This window comes from Solanum lycopersicum, chromosome 7, assembly GCF_036512215.1.
Source record: "Solanum lycopersicum chromosome 7, SLM_r2.1".
In the NCBI taxonomy this organism is placed as follows: domain Eukaryota; kingdom Viridiplantae; phylum Streptophyta; class Magnoliopsida; order Solanales; family Solanaceae; genus Solanum; species Solanum lycopersicum.
The window spans coordinates 32,574,325-32,593,590 of NC_090806.1; positions in this window are offsets into that span (position 1 = coordinate 32,574,325).

Sequence of the window (19,266 nt, forward strand, 5' to 3'; positions counted from 1 at the left end):
GTGTGTGTGTGTGTGTGTGTGTCTGTGTGTGTGTGTGAGTGAGTGAGTGAGTGTGTGTGTGTGTGAGAGAGAGACAGAGAGAGAGTGTGTGTGAGTGTGTTTGTGTCTGTGTGTATAACATCCCGAAAGTCCATGACTTAGTCTAGAGCCTTATATGATGAACTGTGAAATGTGTGCTAAGGGGCTTTTGCATGTTTAAAGGGATTTTAAGAGTCGAAATTTAGTAAAATTTACTAAAAAGGTGTTAAACATTTATTAGCGAGTGTTTAGGGTTGAATATTATAGGTACAACTCCCCAATGACCACCCTAAGAGACCTTGGAGAGGTCCCTACATTTAGACCCCAAAATTATCTTGTGGACATGAGACATTGTTTGATCAACGCTCACTTGGATTATTTTAAAAATGGTCCAAAATCACACTTTGTGTCACAAACGACGACTTTCCAGTACGGGGCTGTCGTTTTGACGACGGGCCGTAGACAGGCAACCGTCGTTTGAGGGTGTGACTTCACTGTAAAGATTTACATAGGTTTGGTTAATTAGTTAGTTTGATACTTAATTCATTAAGGTTTAAGGGGTGGTCGATTAAGTTGGTAGGGTGACTATATAAGGACTAAACCTCATTACACTTATTAATTAAGTTATTTAGGGGACTATATAAGGACTAACCCTCATCAAACTAACTCAACACCCCATAATTCCCAACCCAATTCTTTACAACTACTCAATACTGTCTCTCTCTATTCCAAGACCCCATTGAATACCAAGATTCAAGGTTCACTAGGGCTTCAAGAATTCATCTTTTATCCATCAAACTTCAAGGAATCCTAAGGTATAAATGCTTTTCACTCTTGGATTCTCTTTCAGAAATAGGCTCTTCCAAATTGGTTTCCAATGATGTCTTAAAGTTGGGCTTTCTTCTAATTTTGTTAATGATCTTTCAAGTTGATATCATGCTTGTTTACTTTGATTATTATTGATAGTTTATGATTGAATATTGGATAATTGTTTTAATTCTTAGTTTTTGACCTATTTTTATGAAATAATTCATAATTCAACCTTTTTCCCCTAACCCCAGGTTATGAATTGAGGTTGAATTTATTATTGATGATGCAATTGCCTTAGTTCTTGTATAGATTACTATTATATTGTCATGACCCCAGAGTACACCCTACAAGATATGGTAATATCAAATTGTGGCACGACGTACATGACATGTCAGAGTTCTTGTAAGACCTTCGACATTATTCATTGCATACATGTATCAAAAGTAGTGCAGAACTAAAACTTTTCACATGAAATAGTAATACTTCAAAAAATCTCTTTTCATCGAAAACATAATGATAGACTAAGTCTCAACGTCTCCATTTTAGACATACGTATGTATTAGGACACAAACCATACTCTAACATATAGAAAATAGCTAAATCAATTATGATACTTTCAATAAGAAAAAGTAAACATTCATGATATCCTCAAATTAAGTGCGAAAGTACCAACATTTGTTTTAACTAACACTAATCCAAGCTTCTACTATGAGACTCCTCTAAAATGCCACCTACACCTATAGAGATAGACAAAATATATGGAATTAGTATATTAGAATGTACTAAGTATGGCATAATACATCAAATCATTATAAAAGGACATTTGTATAAATCATGCTCTTTCAGAGTAAAACTTCATAAAACCAGTATAAGAGTCACTTACAAGTCAACATAAGCATATCTATTCACTATACACAATATTGCATCAAGATAAATTCAAAACACATAAACAGAAACCGTCCTACCAAAGGTGATTGTAATGCTCACTTGCTGAGTTGTGAAGTTACCGCCCATACAATCCTTTCACACACACCAAAGTGATCCTTTAGGCAACCTAAGATAATATTTTTCTCATCTCATCCATTCAACTCCCTACCTAGAATTTCTATAGATAGGTACCTTTTCATTTAAATTCATTTAACTTACGTCACTGTGTTCATTAATTCATTTAAGAGACATTCAACAATAAGGAATTTCACATAATGTTCTTGGAGAAGACCTAGGGACTCACATGCTAATATCTTCAGAGCCTACCCGTGCAATGTCTAGATAACGTCATATTCCAGTAACTAAAATTCATAGAACTTATCCAACACTAACATGTATCCCACATGATGAGAATAGGCAATAATCAACAAAGATCATACTAGCTAGGCATGGAATCTAGAGTCTACCCTACTCCGATTAAGGGTTTTCTGCTTGCAAATAGTATAACTAGGACACAACTCATGTAGGCACATGGTTAAAGAATATCAAGGGCTTATTTGTACTCTAATATCCATCTTAAATAGAGATACTTTTCCCAAACATATTTTCTCGGTTCTAGCCTTTGTTCTCATAGAGTAATTCAATAAAGGATCATATGAATAGGTACTATATCAAGTTCATAACAAAATCATACTACACCTTACCCAGGAGGGACCACGAGGCTATCTACAATGATATTAAGGTAGCTCAATGACTTTCCTAAGGATGATTACATGTTGTTCCAGCTAACCAACCCTACGTGCATCATCCACACAATAAGGATATCGTTACGATTTTCAACTTCAAGGATATCATAACCTTTTTTCTAAAAGGTTCCCCATAAATGACCTTCTTTACTATATGAAAGATCATATTCCATTCATGCATATGCATTTATGACAAAGGTGTTTCAGCCTACTAAGTCAACGATTCATATTCACATTGTTCATGTATCAAGTAAGGGACATATATCAACCTAAACAAGACAGACTTCATTATTATCTTCTCACATGTACATTATCATTCATATAGCACATAGGGTCAACTAAGTTGACTATAAGTCACCCGACACACTTTTTTAGAATCATCAATATAACTCATCATAATATTCATATATCCTATTCAGAAGGTTCACATTTTAACATCAAGTATACACATATAAAACATCATTATAGCCTATCATGATCACGTATAATCTCTTAGAAAAACACAATTTTTGACTTTACATATCAACATAAGTTATCAATACCATCACAATACTCACAAAATAAAGTTATAATGAGATTATACCATAATTCATAAAGTAATGCCTACGAGCCACATTGTTTCAAAATTGATAAAGTAATGCCAACGAGGCAATATTGTTACAAGTCTAATACATAAACACCGCAACCATAGGTGTCACAAATCAATATTTATCATAGTTCAAGACCTATACTACACAATATACAGAAGTTTAAGTCAACATAGTCAATTCAACCAACTCAATACACCAAGGCTCTTACCAATATCCATGATCACCAATTCAATCCAATAATCCAAGTAAACAATGAATCCAAGAGAGTAAAAGATGAATTTACAAATTTAGGATAGCCTTTTCATAATTATAACATCATTCTTTCATAATTCAATATCTCAGAGACATGATTAAATCACCCGTAATATAGTCAAGAAATAGGGTTGCATAGATTTCATTGGTTCATAGAGTTTTTAGTTGAAAATCATCAAATTAACAACAATTAAATGAAAATACAATGATGCAAAACGTTTTATCAAAGAACTCATGTCGAGATTATAATTTCGAAGCTCATCTTTTGAGAAAAGTCTTACAAAATCATATTGAAGATTGGATACTTGAGGAAAAGAGATTAAAGGATGAAAAACATATCTTAGTTGATGCTAAACAATGAAAATTGAGAATCTTTGATGAGAAATCAAGTTCCAAGCTCCAATCTCCCTTCAAGATTCAATGGTGTTCTATAAAGTTCTTCCTTGGGGTTTGGGGTTTTGATTTTGAATAATGATTTGGTTAGGGGTTCTAGACTTATAAAACTACTTAAAATACCTAAAATAACCTTAAGGAAAGTTCCAACTAATTTTAGTAAGGCTAGGTGAAATACCCAATTTACCCTTTATTAGATCGAGCTGCTGAAGAAAAATGCAGGACCATCAATGGCCCCAAATCAATGCCTCGTAGATCCACCTACGGACCGTCCTGTTGGTTCGTGGTTTTATTTAGAATATGTACAAACACAAGAACAAGCTCCTTACACTAAGTGTGAACCCACTCCCCAAAATATAGGGCGTTAACTGACCGACCGGGCGTCCATTGCCCCTCGTTGGTTGGGCTGGTTTTGATAGCTTTTGGCTACAAGTTGAGTCATCCTCAAGGAACCTTTGGTTAGTCCTTGGGAAGTTTTACCCAGGCATTTACAACTCGAAAATACTTTACACATGTTAGGAACCCCTCATATCAATTTCAACCAAAATGAACACGTAAAAACATGCAACGGCACACCTAAACCTACATACACATTTCGAGGCATATCTTTTAAGTGTCATGGACGTTGTGGACATTTGACCTCCAAAGTTCACCAAATTTAGAAACTGACTATTAACATCATTATAAACAATTTTAGGACTTTAGAAGCTCATGAGGCACATGTTAGGCTCTAGTTTCACCTAAGTCATTTTAGGGCTATTACAGATATGATGTTATTAAGTAAATTAGTGGACGAATATTGTTGGATTAATGGTAAGATCTTGAAGGAGGTTTATGAAGACTATGTGGTAAGACTTTATGATCAAGGTTCCTTCACTTCAATGATGATAGCTTATACTTTATAATGATATGCAATTTAAGTATTATATGTAATTTCACTAAGATGATGATGATATGATGAATGTGATGGATGACATGCAATGAATATTATGAATTGTATGTTCATGTTAAGGTATGATGATACAAGAATGAATATGAATCACTTGTGTGCCTTACTATGATATACTATGATGTGTTGATTTCACAAATGAAGGGTTGTTATGAAAGGAAATTCTCAAGCAATACCTTATGACCTAATGACATGATTATACAAAAGGTTAGTATTCTATAGCCTACATTAAGATATTGTCACACCCCGACAGTACACCCTAGAAAAAATGATGTTCTCGGATTGCAACATGGCATACTTGACCTCTGGGAGGTCTTGTACAAGACCTTTCACACATTCATTGCATACATGTATGAAAAGTAGTGTGAAATTTAAACTTTTCACACAAATAATATCTCATAACATCTTTCATATAAAATCAAAGGAAATACTAAGTTTCAACATACGCCAATGTCAGACTCAAGAATAGTTATAAACGGCTCATACAATCGAAATATAAAAACTTAGTCTATTATGAATACTTTTCAATGAAATATATCTGAAGATAGTTATTTCCTCGAGTCAAGTGAGTACATACTCCAACTTTGCTTGAAATAGTCCTAGATTTCAAGCTTTGCTTCAAGACACCTCTCACATGCTGCCTATACCTTTACAAATAGACAAAATGATGGAATCAGTACAACGCGTGTACTAATCATGGCATAATACATAAAATCTTGAGAAATTGAAATTTTTATCCAAATATGTTTAGTCTTTGTATCATTATATATAAAAGCACATATTACATCAACTTCACATATAATTCACATATCATAAGGTAACATCAAGAACAAATTTAAACACACAAACATGAGACCTCGTACCAAAGCTGATTCTAAGGCTCACTTGAGTGGGTTATGAAGAGACCGCCCATACAATTATGTCTCACACACCAAATAAATCCTTTAGACATCCTACGATAAGATTATCTCATTTCATTAATCAAACTCCCTGCCTAGAATCACTCTAATACTCACCTTATTAAGACAAGAAGAAACCGCTCACACACCCTCTCCAAGACTACCTAATCAATCCTCAAAGCTACACTAGATACTTAACTTTTCAATAACATACCTTCACTTATGTCATTATGGTCATTAGATCATTTAAGACATATTCAACATTCAAGGAAAATCACATAATGGTATTGGAGAACACGTAGGTCACTCACACACTAATATCTTCAAAGCCTAGTCGTGCAATGTCTAGATAGCATCTCATTCCACTACCTAAACTTCCTAGAACTTATCCAACACAAGAATGTATCCCACATGATTAAGATAGAAAATAACCTACAGAGACCATTGTAGCTAACCATGGAATCCAGAGTTAACCCTACTCTGATAAATGGTGTTCTACTTGCCAATGGTAGAACTAGGACACAAACCCATATTGGCTCATGATTAAGGAATATTGAGGGTTTCTTTGTTCTCTAAAGTCATTATATTTATAGAAAATCCCCAAGCATACTCACTCGGTTCTAGCCTTTGTTCTCATAGAATAATTCTAATAAAGGAGTATAGGAAGAGGTTTCATATCTAGTTCATAATCAAATCACATTAGACCTTACCTAAGAGGTCCCTTAGGGTTTCCTTACAATAGTTAAGAGGATAAATCAATGAGTTTCCTAAGGATGAGTTCATGCGGTCCCAAGAAAATAAACCTTATGTCCACCAGTTACACAAGAAGGATACCATTACGGCTTTCAACTTCAAGGATATCATAACCTAGGTTAAAGATTCCACATAAACGACCTTCTTAGCTATGTTCAATGTCACATGTCACTAGAACATATAATACTAAGGAGATTTAGCTTACTAAGTCAAGGATCCATATCAACATTCTACATGTATCTAGTAAGGGACACAAGTCTACAAAAATAAGACACACATATGATTAACATTATCACATATATCAAATCATTCAAGAAGCACATAGGGACAACCAATTAAACTATAGGTCACCCTACTCACTAATATATAACCATAAATATAAACCGTCTCAAGTCTCATATAAGTCATCAAGAAGCATCATGCTTCAATATCAAGTAATACACATAAGGACTTTACTATAACCTACTAGAGACACCTATCATCAACTAAGAGAAATCATGTTTTGACTTCAAATATACATATAAGCCATCAAGACCTACACATTACTCACATAATCAAGTTATAATATTATAGTATCATAGATCATAAAGTAATGTCGAGGAGCCAACATTATCTCACAATTCATAAAGTAATGCCGACGAAGTCACATATTTCACAAGTATAGCACATAAGCACCGCCACTAAGTGGACCATACCAATTGTCATCATAATTAAGGACCTATACTACACAATATAGAGAGAGTTAGGTCAGCACACCACTAATCCAATCTCACAACTTCAATCCATAGCAAAATCAACAAACTCCATACTCAGAGGCTCTTACCCATAGCCATGATCCTTAATTAAATTTCCATGATCTCAATATACAATGAATTCAAAGTAATACAATACAAATTCATAAATTAAGGAAATCAATAATATGATTCTAACATAATTCCCTCATAATTTAATAGCCCACAACAAACTACACAAGAATTTAATAATATAGAGACATGATCACATTACCCATAAAATAGTCAAAATTAGAACTGTATAGATTCATAGAGTTTTTAGGTTAAAATAATCAAATAAACATCAATTCAATCATAACACAATGATTCAAAACGTTTAATGCAAGAAACCATGGCTAGATTACACTTCAGAAGTTCATCTATTGAGAAAGTCTTTGAAAACCACTTCAAATATTGGATCCTTGAAGAAAATAGATTCAAGGATGAAAAACATACCTTAATTGATCATAGAACAAGTTAATTGAGAACAATTGATGGAGAAATCAGCCTTCAAGCTCTTATTTCCCTTCAAGCTTTAATGGTGTTCTAGAGAGTTCTTTAGAAATATTGGGATTTTATTTTTAATTATGACTTGAATAAGGGTTCTAAGACTTATAAAGTTACGTAAAATACCTAAAATAAAATTAAGAAACCGCCTAGAAAATTTTAGGAAGGCTAGGTGTAAACCCCAAAATAACCTTGCTTGACCGAGACACCTGCAGGAAAATGCAGGTGCCAAACGACGGCCATCATCAATGCCCCGTAGCCCAACAAACAGACTATCCTATTCGTCTGTGGTTTGGGTCAGAGACTGGCTTAATGGGAGTACAAGCTCCCCATCCTAAGTGTAAACCTACGCCACCAGCCTACGTGATGTCCACCAGCCTACTAGGCGTCGACTGCCTTTAGTAGGTGAGGCTGCTGTTGATAGCTTTTGGCTCACGCAATGGGTTCTCCTCAATGACCATTTGGTTGGTCCTTGGGGATTTTTTCCCGGAGGTTCCAACCTGAATATAGTTGTACACATGTTAAGGAGATATCACATCAATTTCATACAAAACTAACACGTAAAACTTGAGGAAACATATTAAGACACACAAGCACGTTTCAAGGAAAACCTTTCGAAAGTCGTGGATGTTCTTGGACGGTTTACCTCCAAACTTCACCCAACTTTAGACACTGCCTCTTAACATCATTATAACCCAATTTAGGACTTTAAAACATCATGATACAAGTTTTAGGCTCTAGTTTCACCTTAGTTGTTTTAGATGTGTTACATTCTCCCTTACTTGGACAACATTGTTCCTCGAATGACACTTGCTTCATTTTAAACTCTATCAAGAGACAAGACACTCAAAACTAGCAGCACTTAACCATACCTGTCACATCCTGAGAGCACACCCTAGAAGATATGGCACTCTCGGAGTGCGACATAGCAAACTTGACCTCTCGGAGGTCTTGTGCAAGTCCTTTGACATCATTCGTTGCATAAATGTATGAAAAATAGTGCTGAATTTAAAACATTTCAAGCGAAATATCTTAAAACATTTTTCATATTAGTATCATAGGAAAACACTAAGTCTCAACAAATGCAATCTTACACTCAAGAATACTTGGTACACGGTCCATACAATAAGAATATAGAAATACATACTATATTACAATACTTTGAATTAAAAGAAATATAAAGATATTTTTGTCCTCGAGTCAAGCGAGGACATACTTCAACTTTTTTGAAAGAATCCTAGTCCAAGATTTGTTTTAAGACGCTTCTCACCTTCCACCTACACCTTTAGATATAAAAAAATGTATGGAATTAGTACAAAAACAGGTACTAAGTATCAATTAATGCATAAAACATGAGAAATGGACATTTATGAGAAATATGCTATTTTTTATTAAAACATCATATTAGAAGTATAAGAATCACATTTGAGCACCAAACATCACATTTAGAATATAATACAAGCCAAAGGAAATTTATATCAATTTAATGAACTTTACAGTGAGCTTAACTACACTGTAATTCACAATAAAACTCATACCTTACGATATAGCATAACCAACACCTACATAAAACATAAACATGAATTTCTCCTACTAAATGTGATTCTAAGGATCACTTAAATGAGTTATGAAGCGACCCCCCATATAATCCCTTCACACATACCTAAGAGATCCTTTAGACTACCTAAGCTAAGATCATTCTCACTTATATATATATATATATATATATATATATATATATATATATATATATATATATATATATATATATATATATATATTGATGTCTCTTCCCAAAGGTTATCAATAGAGTTACTTAAGTAATTCAACATGAGAACGCCCATACCCCCTCTCTAAGATTACCTAAATAATCCTAAACACGACCTATGTTAATATCACGTCTACTTTATCAGTTTACTTTCTCTATCTAGAGTTATTCTTAAGACTTCCCTAGGTAAGAGATGAAGTATCCATTACTATGCCCCCTTCATACCTTACTAAGAAACCCTTAAATTACTCTAGGTAATTACTTAGTCATTAACATACTTTCCAACTTGAGTCATTATCTTTACTATTTCATTAAGAGACATTAAACATATAAGGAAATTGAAGTAGTGTTCTTGGAGAATACCTAGAGACTCACTCACTAACATCTTCAAAGCCTAACTGTGCAATGTCTAGATAGCATCCCATACCACCACCTAAACTTCATAGAACTTCTTCAATTAGTAGGTATCTCATATGATGAGAATAGGCAACAACTGATATAGACCACGGTATCTAAGCATTGAATTAGGAGTCAACCCTACTACGATAAAAGGTGTTCTACTTGCCAATACTAGAACTAGAACACAACCCATGTAGGCACATGGTTAGGCAATATGAAGGGTTTGTTTGTTCTCCATTCTCATATTCCAAATAAAGCAACTCCCCTAACCATACTCACTTGGATCTAGCATTTTTTCTCATAGATTCATTCACATAAAGTAGTGCATGAACCGGTTTCATATATAGTTCACAACCAAATCACATCACACCTTACCAAAGAGGGCCCCTACAGTTGCCTTACAATGGTTAAGAGGATAGCTTAGTGACTTTCCTAAGGATGATTTCATATCGTTCCAGCCAACAACCCTAAGTCCACCATTCAAATAAGAAGGATACTATTACCTTTTAACTTCAAGGATATCATAACCTTTCAACTAGGCTGAAGGTTCCACATAAGGACCTTCTTAGCAATAATCAAGGTGACATGTCAATCGCACCTACAAGACTAAGAAGCTTTAGCATACTAAGTCAAGAACTCATATTCACATTCGACATGTTACAAGTAAGGGACACAAGTCTACCAAAACTACATATACACATACTTCACATGTACCATATCATTGTAGAAGCATATAGGCATAACCAACATCATCTATGGGGCATCCTATTCACTACTATAATATCATCAATTTAAGTATCAAAAGTATCATATACTTTATCAAGAAATATCATACTTCAACATCAAGTAATCCACATAATGACTATATTATAGTCTACTAGAGACATACATCATCAAGTAGAAGAACTCATACTTTGAATCCACATAAACAAATAAGTCACCAAGACATTCATAATAGACATATAATCAAGCTAAAACATGATAAAGCCATAATACTTGAAGTGATGCCGACGAGGCCACATCATTCACAATTCATAAAGTAGTGTCAAGGCCACATTAGTAACACGTATAGGACATAAGCACCACCACCATAAGTGGAGCATACCAAATATCATTATCATCTAATAAATAGACTACACAATATATAGAAAGTTAGGTCAATATACCATGACTCCAACCTCTAAACTTTAATCTATAGTCAACTCAACCAACACAATACTCAAACGGCCTTACCAATGGTCATGATAATCAATTTGATCCAATAATTAGAATGTACAGCGAATCAAAGATAACATGAATTTATGAATTTAGGGCAGCAAGATAACAATTCTAGCATGATTCATCATAATTAAATAGACGTAATCAAACTACATAAGAATGCAATAGTATTAAGACATAATCAAATCACCCATAAAATAGTCAAATCTAGGGCTACATGAATTACATGGGTTCATAAATTTTTTAGGATAAAATCATCTAATTAACAATAATTCAATCAATATACAATTATTCAAAACATTTTATGCAAGAACCCATGGATAGATTACAAAATTGGACATGTTCAATTTTTGAAAAACTTTAGAAATCACTTTAAAGATTGGCTCCTAGAAGAAATGATATTGAAGGATGAAGGTCATACATTATTTGATTCTAGAACACGAAATTAATGAAGAATCACCAAAAATATCTTCAATCCAAGCTCTATCTTGAGTTTTAGATCCAATAGAGTTCTAGAAAATTTCTTAAAGAATATGGGTTTTGAATTGGAATAATGAATTAATCTAAGTGTAAGACATATAAAACCTTTTTAAATACCCAAAACACCCCTAGCAAACTGCCTAAACATTTATTTGGAAGTGGGGTAAATTTACCAATTAACCCCTTCACTTAACAATGAACTTGCAAAATTGCAAACTGAATCGACGGAGGACCATCGATGCCTAGTATCCGAAAAAACAGAACATCCTCCAATTCCATGGTTTGGGTCAGAATCAGGAAAAAATAAGGCACAGTACACCATCCTACATGTCAACCTATGCCCTCCATCTATTAATAGAGTGTTACATAATACCCTTGACTCATTTGTAATTGTCTTCATCGATGATATCTTAGTCCAAATTGATAACCTGTGAAAGTCGAACATCAATGATCTGGTGGTCTTACTAAAGTAATGGATGTTCCTACTTTAAAGTGGGAACGAATTACTATGGACTTTGTGGTTGGGTTGCCTTGAACCAGGATGCAAAATTAATCAATACGGGCTATTCTTGATAGATTGACAAAACTTCTCACTTTATCCACATGAAGTCTACTTAAATGCCGAAGGATTATGCAAGAACATAAATTAGTGATATTTTGAGCTTGCATGGAATTCCTTTGTCAATATTTTAGCATAGATGTGCTCAATTCACTTCTCATTTTTCGAGGTCTTCTCAAAAAGGGTTGGGTACTCAAGTGAAACTTAGCCTCAGTTTTCATCCTCAAATGGATGTTTTAGCGAAGCGTACCATTCAACCCTAGAAGATATTCTAAGATCTTGTTTGATAGGTTTCAAGGTTAATTAGGACGATCACCTATCGTTGATTGAATTCTCCTATAATACTAGTTACCATTCAAGTATTTTCATGGAAACTTTTAGAGCACTCTATGGTAGGAGATGTTGGTAACCGGTGGGGTTTTTTAAGGTTGGTGAGTCTTCAGTCCTTGGTCCCAGGAAATGTATGAATCGTTAGAGAAGTTTTGGATGATAAGGGAGAGGTTTAAAACATCCTATAGTCGGCAAAAATCTTATGCTGACAATACGAGAAGAGACTTTGAATTTGAAATAGGTGATAAAGTCTACTTGAAGATTTTACCCATGAAGGGGGGTGATGAGATTCGGTAAAAAGGGGAAACTTAGTCCCCGGTATTTTGGTCCTCATGAGATAGTTAAACGGGTCTAGAAGGTTGTTTCTGAGTTGGATCTACCAAGTGAATTAGACTCCGTTCATCCCGTATTTTATGTCTCCATTCTAAACAAGTATATTGGCAACTTGGTGTACATTCTCTTTATTAAAGGGTTATGTGTGGATGACATCCTTTTATATGAAGAGGTTTCGGTTTAAATTCTATATCGTTAACTCAAGAAGTTGAGGAACAAAGAAGTGGTCTCCGTAAAAGTCCTATGGAATACCACCTAGTTAAAGGCGCAACATAGGAGGCCGAGGCCGACATGAAATCCCGTTACCTTTATCTTTTTACTCAAAATTCTAGAAAAAGTTGATTTTAGTAATCCTCTTAAAACAAAAATGATGAATAATGCTTATTTTGGATTATTATGCTAATATATTTATATTTATGGTAAAGGTTCATGCGAATGTGAGTTTTCATGGAAAATTGCTCTTTCCCATAACTTGCACTTATTTCTGTTATGTGTATTGTTGCCTTTGTGAATGGTACTGAGAATGTTGATGTTTATTGAAATAAGGTTTTCATAATTAATTTTCAACGTCAAGTAGTTCAAAGGAACTCAACATCACCTAAAAGTAATTTTCAACATAAAGAAGTCCAAAGGAACTCAACATAGGAACATCAAGGGTACACAAAATCTTACCATCTAGTCACATTATCCCCCACTTGGGGTAAGCCTAATCACATCATTCCCTTAAACACCAAGGTCAAGGTAATTCAAAACCAACCTATATACTCCTCACACTAGAAGGTCTTACATGTTTGGCATGATAGGGAGCACCCCCTAAAGAACCATGACGTACATGACCTCTTGGAGGTCTTATAGAATACCATAATTATTATTCATATTATTTTCATAGGTAAATTTAGCATAAAACTTAAAACATTCATAGAACATCATATCCATGAACATCAAATCTATTATATATACAAAATATCATAATACATATTTAAAAATGTAAGACCTCAAAATGATTTAGGGTGTACAGAGCCTAAATTTTTTGTATTAAGGTTATAAGGTATTAAAGTCACTTCTTATACTTTTTAGAGGAAGTGTGTAAAGTTTGAGGTGATTTGGAAGTCGAACGTTAAGGGACGACCAAAACGTTCGACGACTAGTCATCTATGTGTTTCATGCGTCCATGCGTGTTTATATATTGTATGTAATTAGCTTATAATATCTTTAAAATATTTTAAATGATGTTAAAGATGTTATATGAATTTTCTAGATGTTTGGAGGTCAAACGACCAAGAACGTCCAAGACGTTCGAAAGTTAGCCCTTATGACGCTCAATATGTTTCTTGATGTGGCCTAGCATGTTTGGATGTTTTACCTATACTTTTTTGGGTGAAAATCATTTGGGAGTTATAAAAATTATTATTTATTTTATTGACGTTGTAAACGTCCGGGTGTGACTTTGAAAAGGCCCCACAAGAAAGACCCAAGGCAGGTTGAGACACTGCCTTGGCAGTGTCAATCGACGGATCAAACGACGGCCTGTTGGTTGACCAATGGCCTGTTGGTGAGGTATATTCCATGTAAACTTAGATTTGGCATGTCTCAGCCCAAAATTTGGCTAAGTACCAATCGACGGAAGCCAGAGGACGGCAAGTCGATTGACCAACGGCCAGTGGATTGGGTCCGTCAATGTTGGCATGTAGCTACGCTATTGAGTCTTTTTTATTTAAAGGGATGAATGGGAAACTCACCCCACGTCCTAACATTAATATATAGGTTTATTTAGCTACGTTTTGTTGTATATAAAGGATTAAACACGTGATCAACTCATTCCAAATCCTTTTCCACAAGATTGAACCTTCCCTCAAAAAATATTCTCTCTAGAAGCCTCCATTGTTGTTAAAGCTCAAGAACAACTTGTATCTGAAATTTCCATGATTTCTTCATAAATTTTTGGAGGTATTCATTTAGATTTAGGTAATGTGATCCTTCATCTTTAAGTACCTTTTCACTTGGAGAGTTCTTCCCGATGTTTTCAAAAATGATTTTATGATCAATCTTTCAATCTAGCCATGGATTTTTTCTAAAACTGTTTTTAATGACTAAATAATGATTAAATGAAGTCATTACATTGGTCTGAACGTGATTTTAATCCAATTTCATGATGAACCCATTCTCCTTCCTTAAATCGATTTAGCCTTACATGCGCTTTGTGATCATAGCTTGTTAATGGTTGAATTGTAATTTTCTTATGTTGAATTGTCAACATCTACTGTAATTTACATTAATTGATTATGAATTTACGGTGAAGGATCCATGCGGATCAATGTATGAAATTTTCAGTATAAATAGCCTATGTTTCTAAGTGTTACAGTGAATTTCAAAAAAAATTTATAACAATTGTGTAAGATTTTGATTATGGAAAGCATCATTGTAGCTACTGGCTTTAGTTGGTATTATAGATTAATTGTGGGTGTAAATACTTGATTATCAAATTAAATAAAGGCTTACATGAATTTATCTAGATTATTTTAGTCTATGAATTGATAACACTATGTAGGTGATGTTATCTACGTTCTAAGATGAATAAAGTATGAATAAAACTTGATTTCCTATCTCGTTAGCTACTGACTAGCATTTAATTTATTGTTAAAATATGATTGATTATTAATACTTTGCGAAAATAAGTAAGATGGCCTATTCTCTCTACTCAACATTGAATTGATAGTTTAATGCCTACGATAGTATCTTGATCTTGTAGGCATGTAAGCATGATTTCGATATGATTAAGTGTATGTTTAGCTACTTCCTTAGATTTATATTATTGATGAAATATGACTATAATCCATGCAAGTGAAATTGGTTGATCGTCTATGTCCTTTTACCCTCTAGTATGTTAATGTATAGTACTAGTTGTAACATGACCTTGTAGTAGATTATGCTTAACTTTATGTATGATTATGGTACCTTAATCTACTTCCATATACTTTATTTATTGATTAAAGATTAGTAATGTTCAATAATGATCAAAGGGTTAAGGATTGGTAAGAATTGCCCTACACTTCTACTTCTCTACTTCTTTATAGTAATGTTGATGAAGCCTTGTATGGCATTGTGTTGTATGGTGCACTTATGGTGGCGGTGTTAACTTTATTTTCATTATATATGTGTTGATTAAGCTCATGAAGGCAAATTGATGAATATATGAACATGTGCTTATGATGATCTATGTAAATTTTATGTCTACTTTCCTATTCTAGTTGTGATCTATGTGGTATGGCTATTGTACAATCATGTGTATATCCATGTTAGGGTAAAGTATAGGTGCTTCCATTGATGAGTTAAACTGGTTAACAATCCCTTACCTATGCACCCCTATGTGAATGCATGAATAGCACAATTTAGGAGTCTTAAGTGTAATATGAAGTTGACTTGTATCCTATGCTATTGTGTGTTGTGTGGTCTATGTTTGAAAGATTATTATGGTCTAAGAGGGTTTCTTCCTTAATGTTTTGTTGATAACCATTATGTGATCATGTTGACCAATGTAACCACACACTCACTTTACATGCATGTTACAAGTAGTATAGGTCATGGCGTCTAAATGGAAGGTAATTCTCATATTCACTAGTGTCTACTACTATGCATGTTAAGATGAGGTTTATGAAAATTATGATAAGTGTTTCCTTAGCTAGGATGACTTGAAGGTGTACTAGTGTGGGCAAGGGTATGGGACTTTGCGTATGCATTGCACATGTGTACCTTGATAGGATAGTTCTAGTTTTGGTTTCTATATATATGAATATGTATGTATGAGCATGTGTGACTTAATGTGTTATGCGAAAGGTTTGTTCACATATATGTATACACACACATGATTGATGATCTAGTCAATAGAGAATCCTTGAAAGGTGTACTTAAGTGTATCCTAAACTAGATAGTGCTAATACATATGTTATGTCCATTTGAACGGGTCTTCTTACATGATTTAGGTTGATAAACTTTCATCTATGACCTATGAGATAAGCATATGAGTGGATGAATCTCCTAAGCCTATATTTTATAAAGTAATGTTAATGAAGGCTTTTCAATAAAGGGAACTTATCTTAGCGCCGAGTTAACTTCAATATGACTATGTGTCCCTTCACAATGTGGGAAGGTAGGTCACCATAAATATCATGAGTTGGATAACCATAATGCATTAATAGGCATAAATGGCATAAAAAGGGTTTTCACATGTACCTCCAAGTTCAATAATTATGCCTACAACATAAGATCTAGCAATGTGATGTATCACTTAGTATGCTAGCATCTGTTAGTGTTCAACCTTGGCTAGGTAGGAACACCTTCCATTGGTGTAACGCTCTACAACACCAAATTCCAAGTTTAGCATCCATGGTCTTAGTGTCGGTTAAGGCTATAGTTTTCCTACAGTAAAATAGACAATGGAAGTAAATGGATGGGATCCTAACTAGGAGGACTTAAGGGAGGTTACTTAGGATAGGTGGAGGTAATGGACCCATCTAGACATTGCAGAAGTAGCTCCTTAGGAAGTCCTAGGAAGGTGACCTAATATGTATGATAACGTTTATGTCGATATGCATGACTTTGTAGTATTGTTCTACTTGTTATGAATACATGCATGATATGAGTCTTTATGATGTGGTCTTATCCTTATATGCACTATGTTGGTATAAATGACTATATGTTGAAGGTCTTGTATTAAAATGAATGAAGTTGCCTTCACTTACTTGTTGACATATGAATTGAATGTTATTATTTGTGGTCTCATGAAGGGTTTACTAAGAATGTATGGGGTTAAGAGGATCTATATGTTCATTACACTAGTAGACTACGATTGGGGTCGTGAACAAGATCTTATAATGATGAATATGCAAAGAAGTAAATATATGTGTGACATGATGTAGCTTACTGTAATGTTCCTAAATCCTTGACCTAAATGTGTCTTTGATAGATTGTATTGACATGTTGGCTTAGGTAGGTTTTATGTATGTTTCCTTGTTGACTTAAGGTGATGCATTGCACAAGTATCACTAAAGGGTTACTTGGGAAGTTAATGAACAAAAGAGAAGATGGTTCACTTTTAAGGGAAAAAGACCTTACTATAATGTGCCTTGAAAATGCAATAAATTCTATATGTGACGTTTGTCCTTTCAATATTTTTATATTTAGTATGTGAATGATATATATTCTATGGTACAAAGGTTTTATGAAGATTTAGTCAAAAAGGCATGAAGTATGATTTTAAGAAAGTGTCCCTTTTATAGACATGTTTTTGTATGGTTATCGTACATAGTGCATTCTTGTACAAATCCCATCTTCTCTACTTTTTACACAAAGTGTAGGTTATGGATGCTTAAAGTATGTCTTGAAAGTGAAGAGCTTCACAAAAGATTCACAAGCTCAATTAAAGGAATCCTTAAGTTCAAGGATCTCCTACTTATGAGTTTACTGTAAAGTTTAGTAATGTTGTATAGTTATGTCTTATGTTTTAAGGATCGTGTCCCTAATGTAGTCTACTATTATTGAGTCTAACATGGCAATGATCTTAGGGTTTAAATATGTATTAAGACTTATATTATATAAATATATATATATATATATATATTTGAGTGTCTCTCTCTCTCTCTCTCTCTCTGTGTGTGTGTGTGTGTGTGTGAGGTGTGTGTGTGTGTGTGTGTGTGTGTGTGAAGTTAAGTTTCTAGGATATGAGGTGCTATGAAAAGTTTTAAATTTTCTGCTAAAGTTACTTTGTCAATGTGATGAATGATAACTATAGGCTTGTATAAGACCTCTGAAAGGTCAAGTACCCCTTGTTACTTTTAGGGGGTGCTCCCCGAATGTGACAAAAGACCTTATTTATCTTTGGCATTTTTGATACAACATTATTAGAGTATAATAGGGACACATCCCACATAACATAATTCATTAACTAAGCTATTACAAAACATCACATAAAACATGACATAGGAAATCCTTGACTTAAGGATCTCTTTCCTTGAGCTTTGGAAACACATATCTAGCTCTTCACCATAGATACATCCTTTAAGAATCCATAACATACACTATGTATGAAAAGGTAAATAATAATGGCGTTAGTACAAGAATGCACTAAGTATGACAACCATGCAAAAACATACATTTAAAAGGAGACCTTTTACTTTCAAACCATGCATCATGGCTTTTTGTGAAAACTTCATAAAACTTTGATACCATAAGCATCATACAATTCATATACTTTATTTAGGAATATATAATAGTCACAACCTTACATAAAACCATTCATTGCATTTTAGGCCCAATTAGAATCACTTTACAATAACCCCACTTTAGAGTAACCTCACTTTACAATAAGCTCTTTTTTCTCTTTATAGTAAGCTCATTTTATCTTAACTCCTTGACCTCCAAAATAACCCTCTATTGATACTTGGTATAATGTATAGATAATTTCCAATTACACTATCCACACTAAAGCATCACCTTAAGGCACAAGAAAATCATGCATACAACCTTCATTAACCCAACACAGACATTCTTAGGATCATTTCAGACAACA